Below are 14,618 nucleotides of genomic sequence, written 5' to 3'. Positions count from 1 at the left end.
CTGCTGGGATTCTCACACTCTGCCAGAATCTACTTCCTTAACTTTGCCTGGGACATGGCCCCTTGCAAAGTGGACCCATGGGCATCCCTCGGTGAGCGAAGCCCTCTCTCTGGGAAGGCTGTGGAACACAGTTCCAGAACATAGCTTTGAAGCCCAGTGGACCAGATTTGAGTTCACTTTGAAATTTGATAGCTGTGTGACCTTCAATCTTGGGCAAGTTACTTACTTTTCTACTTAACCGCAGGACTCTCATTATCAAAGTTTGTACACACGCAGAAAAGTTGAAAGAAAAGTACTATCTTTTTTTATTTTTATTTTTAATTTTAAAAAAATTTTTGTAGAGAGGGAGTCTTGCTTTTTTGCCCAGGCTGGTCTCAAACTCCTGTCCTCAAGCAATTCTTCCACATTTGCCTCCTGAGTAGCTGGGACTACAGGTGTGTGCCATCACACCTGGCTAAGTTTTTAAATATTTTTTGTAGAGATGGGGGTCTCACTATGTTGTCCAGGCTGATCTTGAACTCCTGGGCTCAAGCAATCCTCCTGCCTTGGCCTCCCAAAGTGCTGGGATTACAGGTATGAGCCACTGTGCCCAGCCAGAATAGTACTATTGATGACACAATGATGAACTATCTAGGTTCAAAAATTGTTAATATTTTGCTGTATTTATATGTAAATACATGTATATGTATGTAAGTATATCTACAAGTAAGTTACAGGCATCATGACACTTCTTCTCTAAATACTTCAGCCTGTATCATCTAAGAAGAACAGGCCAGGCACAGTGGCTCATCGTGCCTGTAATCCCAGCACTTTGGGAGGTTGAAGTGGAAGGATCACTTGAGCCCAGGAGTTAGAGACCAGCTTTGGCTATATGGCAAGTCTCCCTTCTCTACAAAAAATAGCAAAAATTAGACAGGCGTGGTGGTGCACACCTGTAGTCCCAGCTACTCAGGAGGCTGAGATGGGAGAATCGCCTGAGCCCAGGAGGTTGAGGTTGCAGTGAGCCGTGATCACACCACTGCACTCCAGCATGGGTGACTTAGTGAGACCCTGTCTCAAAAAAAGTAAACAAATAAAAAATAAACAAAGGGCCAGGCACAGTGGCTCACACCTGTAATCCCAGCACTTTGGGAGGCCGAGGAGGGCGGATCACGAGGTCAGGAAATTGAGACCATCCTGGCTAACACGGTGAAACCCAATCTCTACTAAAAATACAAAAAAAAAAAAAAAAAAAATTAGCTGGGCGTGGCGGCATGCCCTGTAGTCCCAGCTGCTGGGGAGGCTGAGGCAGCAGAATGGCGTGAACCCGGGAGGCAAAGCTTGCAGTGAGCCGAGATCACGCCACCGCACTCTAGCCTGGGTGACATAGCAAGACTCCATCTCAAAAAATAAATAAATAAAATAAAATAAACAAAGAACATTTTCCTACACAAACACAACTCCCAAATCACTCTTAAAGAAAATTAAAAATGATTTCCTAACACAATCTCACATGCTGTCCATATTAAAATTTCACCAACTGTCCCTCAAATGTCTTTTTATGACTGTTTTAATTTTTTTGGTCAGGATCCAATGTAGGATCAGAAATTGCATTTGGTCTTTGTCTCTTTACTCTTTTTTTCTAGAAAAGATTTCTACCCTTTTGTAAATGACACTGATTTTTATTTTTTAATTTTATTAAGACAGGGTCTCACTATGTTGCCCAGGCTGGTCTTGAACTCCTTGGCTCAAGCGATCCTCCCGCCTCGGCCTCCCAGAGCGCTGGGATTACAGGCGTGAGCCACTGCACCTGGCCTGACATTGATATTTTTAAGAGTTCATCCAGGCTAGTTGTCATGGAAACATCTCACATTTTGGATTCGTGTGATTGTTTCCTCGGGGTGTTTTCTAGGCTCAATTTCCCCATCTGTGAAATGGGTGCAGTGACAGTAGCTACCACATGGGTACCACATTCTACTCTCCAAGCAGTGCGAGAACTGCAGGGCATAGTGCCTGCACAGCGCCTAGTGCAGTGTCTGGCACATCACAGATGCTGAATAAATGAGCCATTGCCATCACCATCATTCCAATCAGCATCCTCCACCTCATCACCACCAGCATCTTCAGCACTCCACAGTCCAAGCCGTATTAATGCGCAAACTTGTCTCATTCTTTCCTCATGCTTCTGGAATGTCTTATGCCCCTCCTGCTCAGTTCCCTCTCTCCTGGAGAACTTAAGCGATGAAACTGAAGCCATATGTATCTCTTAGCCCCTCCAGCAACTGGAGTTTAGCCTCACCCATCTTCCTAAGGACAACCTCTCTTTTTTTTAGAATCACAATTTTCTGACCCCAAATGGTTTAGACACAGTGAGGCATTAACGGTGTCATGTCCACCCAGGGAGCAGGCGGGTGCTTCGTCATTGCTGGTGCTGGTGGTGGGTGACCTTGGCACGGAGGCTGTTGGTGCGGCAGCTGCTGCAGTGCCGTCAGAGGGTTGCCGGGGAAAGGAGATTGGCTGGCGAGGAAGATGAGGAATGTGCTGCCAGGAGACTGGGATCATGGCCAGATGCTAATTACGATGGCCTGGGGGTGCTGGTACCCCCTGTCAGCATCATCTAAGGAGTGTGGGGGCTGGCGGGAGTGGGGGAGGCGAGAGAAACGGGCAAGGTGAGAGGGACTGACAGGTTGGAGAGATCCACTTGTTCCCCAAGGGTCCACCCTTCCTTCAGACCCAAGCTGTCTGGGAGAAATTGTGGCTGTCACCATAGCAACAGCAGCAGCTGATGCGTGATGCACAGTGTCTGTTAGAGAAGCTCGGTCAAGCTTGTACCAGTATTTTTCCATCCGAATCTCATTTCTTCAGTGAAATGAGAGAGATCGGAGGCTGGGCAGGGCACAGGTGGGGCCAAGCGGGTATTTGGAGAGGGAGTACAGACAGGAGAGTTCTCAGATAGTCTACTGAATTTGAAGAGAATATAGATTGAAGAGAAGCAGATTTTTACATTACTAAGACATCATTTAAATATCCAGACTGCTTCAGAATTCCCTTAAATTATACATGAATTGCTGAAACAGCAGCCCCGTAGCCTCCAGAAAGGTGCAACGCATTGCATCTGGGAGACCCTTGCGGGAAGGGTCGTCTCTGCAGTCCTGAAGGGCACCAACCTGGGAGTGAGACTGACCTTAGACTCCCAGCTCTGCCACTTCCCAGCTAAGTGGCTTTGGGCAAATTATTTTCCCACATTAAGCCTCAATGTCCTCATCTGTAAAATGGAGATAATAAGAACAGTTGGCTGGGTGTGGTGGCTCACGCCTATAATCCCAGCACTTTGGGAGGCTGAGGTGGGTGGATTGCTTGAGCTCAGGAGTTCAAGACCAGCCCGGGCAACACGGTGAAACCCCGTCCCTTCTTAAAATACAAAAATTAGCTGGGCATGGTGACATGCACCTGTAGTCTCAGCTACTAGGGAGGCTAAGGCATGGGAATCGCTTGAGCCTGGAAGGTAGAGGTTGCAGTGAGCCAAGATCACGCCATTGCACTCCAGCCTGGGTGACAGAGTGAGACTCTGTCTAAAAAAAAAAAAAAAAAAAAAAAAGTAGCTGCCTCATAGGGTCATAATGAGAACAAAATGAGTGGATGCATATAGCATTAAGCCTAATACTTGGCTCATATAATGAACCCAGTAAATGGTTGCTACTATTACTATAACAACAACTCCTATTACTATTGGTGCTACTATTACTATTACTACTCTTACTACTAAAACAAGTATTGTTATTCCTCCTCCTGCCAGCACCATGGGGATTACACAATTCAGCTGAGGACAGGATGATGAATCACTGGCGACTCAGTCCTCTCCCACGAATGGTACCAGAGTACTTGAATTTGCCAGCACTTTTGTAAGGAGCTGGGAGCAAAGGCCGAGAAGACACAGCCACTGCCCTCATAGACTGTGAATCTAGTGTCCAACAAAGGCATGACTCAACAAACAACCAGGGAATCCTATGGGAGCTACAGGATTTTTTTTTTTTGAGACAGAGTCTTGCTCTGTTGCCCAGGCTGGAGTGCAGTGTTGCAATCTCAGCTCACTGCAGCCTCTGCCTCCTGGGCTCAAGTGATCCTCCCACCTCAGCCTCCCGAGTAGCTGGGACTACAGGGGCACGCTGCCACACTCAGCTAATATTTAAATTTTTTGTAGAGACTATGTTGCCCAGGCTGGTCTCGAATTCCTGGGCTAAAGCAGTCCACCCAACTCAGTCTCCCAAAGTGCTGGGATTATAAGTGTGCCCCTCCAGGATTTTTATTAGAAGAGATTGTACAGATGATCTATTTCAGGATTTTCCCAAACTCATCCCTCAAGTTTCCCCTCTCTATTTTAGTTCTGAGTACCACTCACATTGTTATTTATTTAAGGCTTTATTTCTCTTTAAATTGATCCCCCTCATTGGTCAAATAAATGTGGTTTGAAGAAATCTGGATCGCACTGTGGAAAATGTGAAATTAGCATCACTTGCCATGAAAAAAAAAACCCCATAAAAATAAAAACAACGAGACTAATTGTGTGTCGTCGCATTCTAGCTAATACTCTTTTCCTGTTGAACTTTCAGAGACTCAGGCTCACTCTGTTCAAAAGGGAGGTTAGCAAGGCTCAGAGAGGTGTTAAACGCACACTAGCACAAAATGAAACTTTTTCCTTTTTAATCAGAAGTGCTGCAAAGCAACCAAAGGAAGAATGACTTTCTCACTGTGTAATTCAATGACATCAAATGTTCCATGCTCTTTCCCATCTAAGGTCATGGCTGGCCTTAATTAAGGGTGAATAATTACCTCTTCTCAGAGGGGGCGGGAAAGGCAGGGTAAGAAGTAGGCCCTAGAGCAGACTGCATCTCTGCTGAGTCTAATTGTTCCGGTGGCCAATGCCAGGTGGAAAGCACGGCCTTGGTGATAAAAATGGAGGCAAGCGTGATGCCAGTTTCAGACTGCTTAAGTAGTTCAGAAGCACTGAAGCCCAGTGGGGGAAGTGGGGTAGAGCCGAGGGACTGGCCCAGATCATGAAGGCTTTGTAAATTGCACTTATTCACTGAGTAAAGTGCAAGCGCTGAAATATACATATACATATATTTATATATATATATTTTTTCTTTTCTTTTCTTTTTTTCTTTTTTTTTGAGACGGAGTTTTGCTCTTGTTGCCCAGACTGGAGTGCAATGGCACGATCTTGGCTTGGCACAATCTTGGCTCACCGCAACCTCCACCTCCCGGGTTCAAGCGATTCTCTTGCCTCAGCCTCCCAAGTAGCTGGGATTACAGGCATGCGCCACCATGCCTGGCTAATTTTTGTATTTTTAGTAGAGAGGGGGTTTCACCATGTTGGTCAGGCTGGTCTTGAACTCCTGACCTCAGGTGATACGCCAGCCTTGGCCTCCCCAAATGCTGGGATTACAGGCATGAGCCACCATACCCAGCCTATATATATGTAATGTTTTAAGACACAGGGTCTTGCTCTGTTGCCATGACTGGAGTGCAGTGGTGCAATCCTAGCTCCCTGCAGCCTCAAAATTCTGGGCCCAAGAGATTCTCCTGCCTCAGCCTTCTGAGTACCTGGGACTATGGGCATGTGCCATCACGCCTGGCTAACTCAAAAAATTTTCTTGGTATGTTGTCCAGGCTGGTCTCGAACTCCTGGCCTCAAGTGATCCTCCTGCCTCAGCCTCCCAAAGTTCTGGAATTACAGGTATGAGCTACCATGCCCAGCATACTGAAATATATTAAACAGTGGAATGATATGACAACAGTAATAGCTATCATTAGTAGTGCACTAACTATGCACTAGTCATTGAATCTTCATAACAACTCTGGGGTAGGTAATACTATTCCTGTTCTACAGATGAGAAAACTGAGGCTTAATGAGATTCAGTAGTTTTCCCAGATGTGGTAGATTGACCACAATTCTCCTCTCCTCCCTGTCTGTCACAGTGCGGTCACTTTACTAAGTGACTTTGCAGCTCCTCTTATTAAGAGAGAAATCTGTTTTCCTGCCCACTGGCCTTGTGATCGACTTGGATCACAATAGTGCAGCAGATGGCATGATGGGTCAGTTCCAAGTCTGGGCCTCAAGAGGCCTTGTCAGTTTCCTGGGAATACTTTGGGAACCCTGTTGTTGCCATGTGCACGGGGCCAGGCCTGCCTTCTGCAGGATGAGAGGAGTCCATTTGTTCTAGCTGAGGCCCAGGCACGGGACAGAGCCCAGCCAAGATCAGCAGAGCCACCAATCCAGCCAGCAGCGGATCACAGATACATTAAAAAGTCCAGATGAGACCAGAAAAACCACCCTCACTGACCAATGGACTCATAAGCAGTAAAGAGTGGTGTACTTTTAATTTTTATTTATTTATTTGAGATGGAGTCTTGCTCTGTCACCCAGGCTGGAGTGCAGTGGCATGATCTTGGCTCACTGCAACTTCCACCTCCTGGGTTCAAGCAATTCTCCTGTTTCAGCCTCCTGAGTAGCTGGGGCTACAGGCGCATGCCACCATGCCCTGCTAATTTTTGTATTTTTAGTAGAGATGTTGTTTCGTCATATCGGCCAGGCTGCTCTCGAACTCCTGATCTCAAATGATCCACCCGCCTCAGCCTCCCAAAATCCTGGGATTACAGGTGTGAGCCACCACGCCCAGCCAAGAGTGGTGTTCTTTTAAGCAATTAAGTTTTGGAGTGCCTTCGGTTAGTAAAAACTAACTAGACAACCAAAATAAGCCAGTGAGTAAATGTTGGAGTTGAGATTTGTTCCAGCTGTCACCACTGCCCCTGCCCCTGCCATATATATATATATATATATTTTTTTTTTTTGAGACAGGGTCTTGCTCTGTCATCTGGGCTGGAGTGCAGTGCCAATAGCTCATTGGCAGCCTTGACCTCCGGGGCTCAAGTGATCTTCCCACCTCAACCTCCTGAGTAGCTGGGACCACAGGCATGTGTCACCATGCCCATTTAATTTTTTTTTTTTTTTTTTTTTTGAGACGGAGTCTTGCTCTGTCCCCAAGCTGGAGTGCAGTGGCGCAATCTCGATTCACTGCAAGCTCCGCCTCCCAGGTTCATGCCATTCTCCTGCCTCAGCCTCCCGAGTAGCTGGGACTACAGGCGCCTGCCACCACGCCTGGCTAATTTTTTTTTTTTTATTTTTAGTAGAGACGGGGTTTCACTGTGTTAGCCAGGATGGTCTCGATCTCCTGACCTCGTGATCCACCCACCTCGGCCTCCCAAAGTGCTGGGATTACAGGCATGAGCCACTGTGCCCGGCTGCCCATCTAATTTTTAAATTTTTGTAGAAATGGGGTCTTGCCATGCTGCCCCAGCCAGTCTCAAACTCCTGACTTTAAGCCATCCTTCCACCTCAGCCTCCCAAAGTGCTGAGATTACAGGCGTGATCCACCACTCCTGGCCCATTTATTCTCTTGAACATCATTTCTCACAAACACTCAGAAGGTTTCCCATTTATGCTGGCATGTACCATTTCTTGAGTACAACCACTCACAACTTTCCACTGAAAAGGAACCGCAATCAGCTGTCCCGCACCACCACCAACACCTCGCAAAGATTTGATCGCTATACTAGCAGAGCATAGACAGACGAGTTGCAGGGAAAGATCTGTCCCTGCAAGCAAAGTTTCCACAAGTGACACCTTCAATAATTCTTGCAAGGCAGTAGTTCTCAACCAGAGGTGATTTTTGACCAGCTAGGGGACGTTGACAATGTCTGGAGACATTTTTTATTGTCATAACTGGGAAGGGAGTGCTACCAGCCTATAGTGGGGTAAAGGCCAGGGATACTGCCAAAGAAACATCCTACAATCTACCAAACAGCCTCTCAGAACAAAGAATTATCCTACCCAAAGTGTGAATAGTGCTGAGGTTGAGAAACTATTTTAAGGTAATATGGAACAAGACTATTGTTATGACTGTGAAGAAAACACCTTGGAGCAGTGGGTCTCGACCCTGGCTACACATTAGATTCACCCAATGAAGTAAAAGGCAATGAAAACCTAATGCTCTGCCCTGATTCTCTGAGTCTTTGACTCAGCTGGGATGGGGCCATTTACCAGTTCTTTCCAGGCTGAATGTGGTGGCTCATGCCTGTAATCCCAGTGCTTTAGGAGACAAAGGCAGGAAGATTGCTTGAGGTCAGGGGTTTAAGACCAGCCTGGGCAACATAGCAAGATCCCGTGTCTACAAGAAAAATTAAAAAAAATTAGCCAGTTTTAAAAACATGTGCTTGTAGTCCCAGCTACTCGGGAGGCTGAGGTGGGGGGATGGCTTGAGCCCAGAAGTTCAAGGCTGCAGTGAGCCTTGCACGAACCACTGCACTCCAGCCTAGGCAACAGAGTGAGACCTTGCCTCTAAAATAAATAAACAAACAAATAAATAAATAAATAAGTTAGTTTGTCCTTCCTCCTCATCAGATCAGCCTCTCCACTTCAAATCTTGCCCCTCTGATGTTAGAATCTGGCTTCAACCATCCCGTGATTCTGCAGAGCCTCGTGCCTTACTTCTCCTGGCTTCTGTCTGTCGTCACTTCTGTTCTCCACCACCCTGGCCTCAATCGAACACGTTTTCTCTGATGCAAAACTCGACCTTCATTTACAGAAAGGTTTTTGGGATTTCTTATAGGTTTTGTGTGTGTGTGTGTGTGTGTGTGTGTGTGAGATTTGGGGATTACTGCAAGGCACCCTATACACAAGAGTCTTCTGATCTCTCCCTACTTTATTTTTTATTTTATTATTTGGAGACAGGGTCGCACTCTGTCCCTCACACTGGAGTGCAGTGGCATGATCTCAGCTCGCTGCAATCTCCGTCTCCAAGGTGCAACGATTCTCCTGCCTCAGCCTCCCGAATAGCTGGGATCACAGGTGAGCGCCACCATGCTCAGCTAATTTTTGTATCTTTAGTAGAGATGGGGTTTCGCCGTGTTGGCCAGGCTGGTCTCAAACTCCTGACCTCAGGTGATCCACCCGCCTCTGCTTCCACCTCCCAAAGTGCTGGGATTACAGGTGTGAGCCACCACTCCCAGCCTCCTTACCTTCATTTCCCCTTCTCTTCTGTTCGCTACAGGGTTAACTCAAGAGGCTTGGGATGGTTCAACCCTGCACATCTCAGAGGAAGGACTGGCTCTTCACCTGTTCCTGCAAGATAACTGCTAACGGCTTAAAATATTCTGCCTGATAAGAGGGCTTGTGTATATCTGGGGCCTTGGGCCATGCCAGATAGTTGATGCTAACAACATGATTTATGGTGGGTGCCTGGGGTCATGCTGTATCAGCCTGACCTCTGGAGGGGCTGGACACTGGGTAACTGATCCCCAAGAAAAGCCATGGACACTAAGGCTCAGGTGAGTTCCCCTAGTTGGCAATGTTTTGTGTGTGTTGTCACACATCATTGCTGGGAGAATTAAGCACTGCACATATGACTATCTAGGAGGGTACAGCTGGAAGCTCCTGCCTGGATTCTGCCCTGAGCACCTTTTTCCGTTGCTGATTTTATTTATCTATTTATTTATTTTTGAGATGGAGTCTCGCTCTGTCGCCAAGGTTGGAGTGCAGTGGCTGGATCTCGGCTCACTGCAACCTCCACCTCCCAGGTTCAAGTGATTCTCCTGCTTTAGCCTCCCAAGGAGCTGGGATTACAGGCGCCAGCCACCATGGCTGGCTAGTTCTTATATTTTAGTAGAGACAGGGTTTTGCCATGTTGGCCAGGCTGGTCTCGAACTCCTGAGCTCAAGTGATGTGGCCACCGGCCTCGACCTCCCAAAGTGCTGGGATTACAGGCATGAGCCACCACGCCTGGCCCCTTTGCTGATTTTTAATCCGCATCCTTCCACTGTATTAAGCTGTAACTGTGAATACAACAGCTTTTTTTAGTTCTGCAAGTCTTTGCAGCAAATCGTCATACCTGAGCGTGTCTTGGGGACTCCCCAACACATCTTCCCACTCCCTCTTCTCTTTTCTCACTTCCTCTGGAGTAAACTGAAAGAGGCCCCTGCTTGCCTCTTGCAAGGCAGTTCTGAACACACTGAGATCATTTGTGGTCTCATATCCTCTTCTAAGCAATTCATCAAGAAATTTCTTTCAAATAAACCCAGTGCTCTTCATGGAGGTGATGCTGGTGAAAATGACTTTCTCCAGCTTATTACACACGTTTGCAGAAGCTCCTGTTTAAGAGTTTGAGCATGTATGTGTGTGTGCCTATACACCAGCACATACACGCATGCCCACAGCTGTCATGCCTTCACCAGAACCAGGACGAGGATTCTATTGCCAGAATTGAAGAATCATTTCCACATATTATAAGGTCAGTGAAAGTACAATGAAAAATACACCTGCCAGCATGCCTATGCGTGGCCTTTCTGCAAATAAGATGAAGGTCCCTTCACCACCTGCTCGCACTGCTAATGGCCCTGTAGATTCCACTGGATGGATTTGTACTTTTCTCAACCATTTCCCCTAATGTTGGATATTTGGGTTGTTTCTAACATTTTTACTCTTCCAAATAAGGCACCCATAATGATTCTTGCAGAGTAATCATTAGGCTCTTCTATAATTATCTAATTATCCTTTTTTTTTTTTTTTTTTTCTGAGACAGGGTCTTGCTCTGACATCCAGGCTGGAGTACAGCGGCACGATCATGGCTCACTGCAGCCTCAACCTCCCACGCTCAAGTGATTCCACAGTCTCAGCCTCCTGTGTAGCTGGGATCACAGGTGTGTGCCACCACGCCTGGCTAACTTTTTGTACTTTTTATAGAGACGGGGAATTTTTTGTATTTTTTTAAAAAGAGACGATGTCTCACCATGTTGCCCAGGCTGTTCTGGAACTTCTGGACTCCAGTAATCCTCCTACCTCAGCCTCCCAAGGTGCTGAGACTATAGGCATGAGCCACTGTGCCCAGCCATATAATTATCTTAAGATAAATTTATATACATGAATTAAAGAGCACAGATTTTCGTATGTTGGTTGCTTGGTTTTTAGAGGCAGTATCTCACTCCATTGCCCAGGTTGGAGTGCAGTGGTGCAATCATAGCTCACTGCACCCTTGAATTCCTGGGTTCTAGGAGTCCTCCTTCCTCAGCCTCCCAAGCAGCTAGGACTACAGGGTACATATGTTTTTAAGATCTTTGATATATTATACCTTTTGGGGACTGTATCAGTTAAAAACTCTACCAGTACTGTAGAAACATGATCGTGTCTCTGTTTCCTTGCCACACTGGGCATTAATTGCTCGCTCCATTAATGAGTTAATTGCACCATCAATAAGAGTATGGTAAAGTGTGACACATTTACACTTCAGAATATCATGCTGTAAAGAATAAGGATGTAGGCTGGGCGAAGTGGCTCACGCCTGTAATCCCAGCCTTTGGGAGGTCGAGGCGGGCTGATCACAATGTCAAGAGATGGAGACCATCCTGGCCAACATGTTGAAACCATGTCTCTACTAACAGTACAAAAATTAGCTGGGCGTGGTGGCAGTTGCCTGTAATTCCGGCTACTGGGGAGGCTGAGGCAGAAGAATCACTTGAACCTGGGAGGTGGAGGTTGCAGTGACCCAAAATGGCGCCACTGCACTCCAGACCCAGGACAGAGTGAGACTCTGTCTCCAAAACAAAACAAAGCAATTTAAAGAGAAAGACTTTTAGGTGAGGTCAAAAAGGCAAAACCTGACTTTGGTTGAAAACAAAAAAAAATACAGTTTCTTAGGAAAACTGAAATTAAAAGTATAAGCAAAGACATACCTTACCCAGTGATATTATGGACTTGAGAGACTCAGAAGGGGAAGGGTGGGTGGGGGGCTAAGGGTAAAAAACTGAACATTAGGTACAATGTACAATCCTCCTTTGACAGGCGCACTAAAATCTCAGAATTCACCGCTACATAATTCATCCACATAACAAAAAACCACCTGTATCCCTAAAGCTATTGAAAAAAAAATTTTTTTAAGACATACCAGATAAAGGTTAAGAAAAAGAAAGCTGGGCTGGGCGCGGTGGCTCACGCTTGTAATCCTAGCACTTTGGGAGGCTGAGGTAGGTGGATCACCAGGTCAGGAGATCGAGACCATCCTGGCTTACACGGTGAAACCCCGTCTCTACTAAAAACACAAAAAATTAGCCGGGCGTGGTGGCGGGCGCCTGTAGTCCCAGCTACTCGGGAGGCTGAGGCAGGAGAATGGTGCGAACCCAGGAGGCGGAGCTTGCAGTGAGCCGAGATAGCACCACTACACTCCAGTCTAGGCGACAGAGCGAGACTCCATCTCAAAAAAAAAAAAAAAAAAAAAGAAAGCAAAAAGAAAAAGAAAGCTGAATTCATGATATTAATATCAGACAATGTCGAATCTAAGGTTAAGGGAGGCAACCTAGACAAATGGGGGCATTTTATAATGACAAAGGGCACTAAGAGTTAGGCTAAATTTTCAATGTGAGAACACAACAGAAAATGGCATCAAACTTGCACACGCATGTTTATAGCAGCACAATTCACACAATTCACAACTGCAAAAATGTGGAACCAACCCAAATGCCCATCGATCAACGAGTGGATTAAAAAACTGATATATATATATGAATGATGGAATACTACTCAGCCATAAAAAGGAATGAATTAATGGCATTCGCAGCAACCTGAATGGGATTGGAGACTATTATTCTAAGTGAAGTAACTCGGGAATGGAAAACCAAACATCATATGTTCTCACTCATAAGTGGAAGCTAAGCTATGAGGATGCAAAGGCATAAGAATGACACAAGGGACTTTGGGGACTCAGGGGGAAAGGGTAGGAAGGGGGTGAGGGATAAAGTACCACAAACTGGGTTCAGTGTATACTGCTTGGGTGATGGCTGCACCAAAATCTCACATATCACCACTAAAGAACTTACTCATGTAACCAAACACCGCCTGTTCCCCAAAAACCTACGGAAATAAAAAGTTAAAAAAAATAAAATAAAATGGCATCAAAATAATTACAGCATCAGCTTCCAACAGACACCAAGACTAACATATGACTATAGCTCACCTCTCCCAGCCTGCAGTAGATAAAAAAATTAAAAATAAAAATTTAGAGGATCTGAATGTATATTTAATAAGGACTACTTTGTAGTTTATGTCGAATGCTATACACTAATAATAGAGGATACATCTTTTATGTGCCTATGGGATTTTCATGGTAATAGATGATGTATCAGGCTATGAAGAAAATCTTAATAAAATTCAAAATGGAGAAAGAGTAGAGAGCACTTTCTAGTCACAATACAAGAAAGATAGGGCTGGGTGTGATAGCTCATGCCTATAATCCCAGCACTTTGGGAGGCCAAGGCAGGAGGATTGCTTGAGCCCAGGAGTTTGAGACCAGCCTGGACAACATAGCAAGACCCTGTCTCTACAAATAATACAAACATTATCCTGGCATAGTGGTGCACACCTGTAGTTCCAGCTACTTGGGAGGCTGAAGGAGGAGGATTGCTTGAGCCCAGGGGATAGAGGCTGCCGTGAGCCATGTTCGTACCACTGCAGCCAGTCTGCGTAACAGATAAAGACCAACAAAATTGGAAGGGGAAACTTCTACCACCCGCCACTCGGTAAAAGGGAGTGTGTTTTGAGGGCACGAGGAGAGAGAGACACAGAGAGAGACAGATCAAAGAAAAAATTTAAACCCAAATTTCTCAACATCTTGAATAATGAAATGAAGTTAATACATAGCAAAACCTCTGTCCTATGGCTAAAACTGGATTGTTAAGTAGAACAGAGCCCTAAACAAAGGCATAAGTAAAGAAGGACAAAGAAAGTAAGTGAATTTAGTATTCACTTAAAGAAGTTAGAAAAACAACAAATTATTCTAAGAAATAAGGAAGAAAATAATAGGCGAATTAGAAAATAAAACAATGGCGGGGCGCAGTGGATCCTGCCTGTAATCCCAGCACTTTGGGAGACTGAGGCAGGTGGATTGCTTGAGCTCAGGAGTTCAAGACCAGCCTGGGCAACATGGCAAAACTCCAACTCTACAAAATACACAAAAATTAGCCGGGGGTGGTAGCGTGCGCCTGTAGTCCCAGCTACTCGGGAGGCTGAGGTGGGAGGATCGCTTGAGTAAGGGAGGCAGAGGTTGCAGTGAGCAATGATCTGCACTGCACTCCAGCCTGAGTGACAGAGTGAGACCCTGACTCAAAACAAAAAAAAAAAAGGAAAAGAAAATAAAATACATAAAAAAATAGAATTAATTAATGTAAGAGCAAACTCTTTGGGGTGAGTTGGTTAGAGTAAAATAAATAATTGAAAAGTCAACTAATCAGGGAAAAAAAAAAAGAAGAAAGCTCAAAAACACAACGTTAGAAACAGGGTGGGTGGGGCTCTGTGGCTCATACCTATAATCCCAGCACTTTGGGAGGCTGAGGTAGATCACTTGAGGTCAGGAGTTCAAGACCAGCCAGGCCAACATGGTGAAACTCTGTCTCTACTAAAAATACAAAAATTAGCTGGTTATGGTGGCACATGCCTGTAATCCCAGCTACTCAGGAGGCAGAGGCAGGAGAATTGCTTGAATTGGGAAGGCAGAGGTTGCAGTGAGCCAAGACCGCACCACTGCACCCCAGTCTGG

General features: G+C 45.6%; 1 protein-coding gene and 1 pseudogene across 2 annotated transcripts in view; one reads left to right on the top strand and one right to left on the bottom strand.

Annotated features, from left to right (window-relative positions):
* The window catches only part of TNRC6A (trinucleotide repeat containing adaptor 6A), a 213,092-nt gene that overhangs the window by 150,800 nt on the left and 47,674 nt on the right, over positions 1-14,618 (bottom strand). The gene's annotated exons all lie outside the window — the stretch shown is intronic.
* LOC100441002 (putative uncharacterized protein FLJ45256) lies at positions 9,701-10,344 on the top strand (annotated as a pseudogene).

This window comes from Pongo abelii, chromosome 18, assembly GCF_028885655.2.
Source record: "Pongo abelii isolate AG06213 chromosome 18, NHGRI_mPonAbe1-v2.0_pri, whole genome shotgun sequence".
Lineage (NCBI taxonomy): Eukaryota > Metazoa > Chordata > Mammalia > Primates > Hominidae > Pongo > Pongo abelii.
Note: the sequence above shows the minus strand (reverse complement) of the source record. Positions and strands in the feature narration are given on the sequence as shown.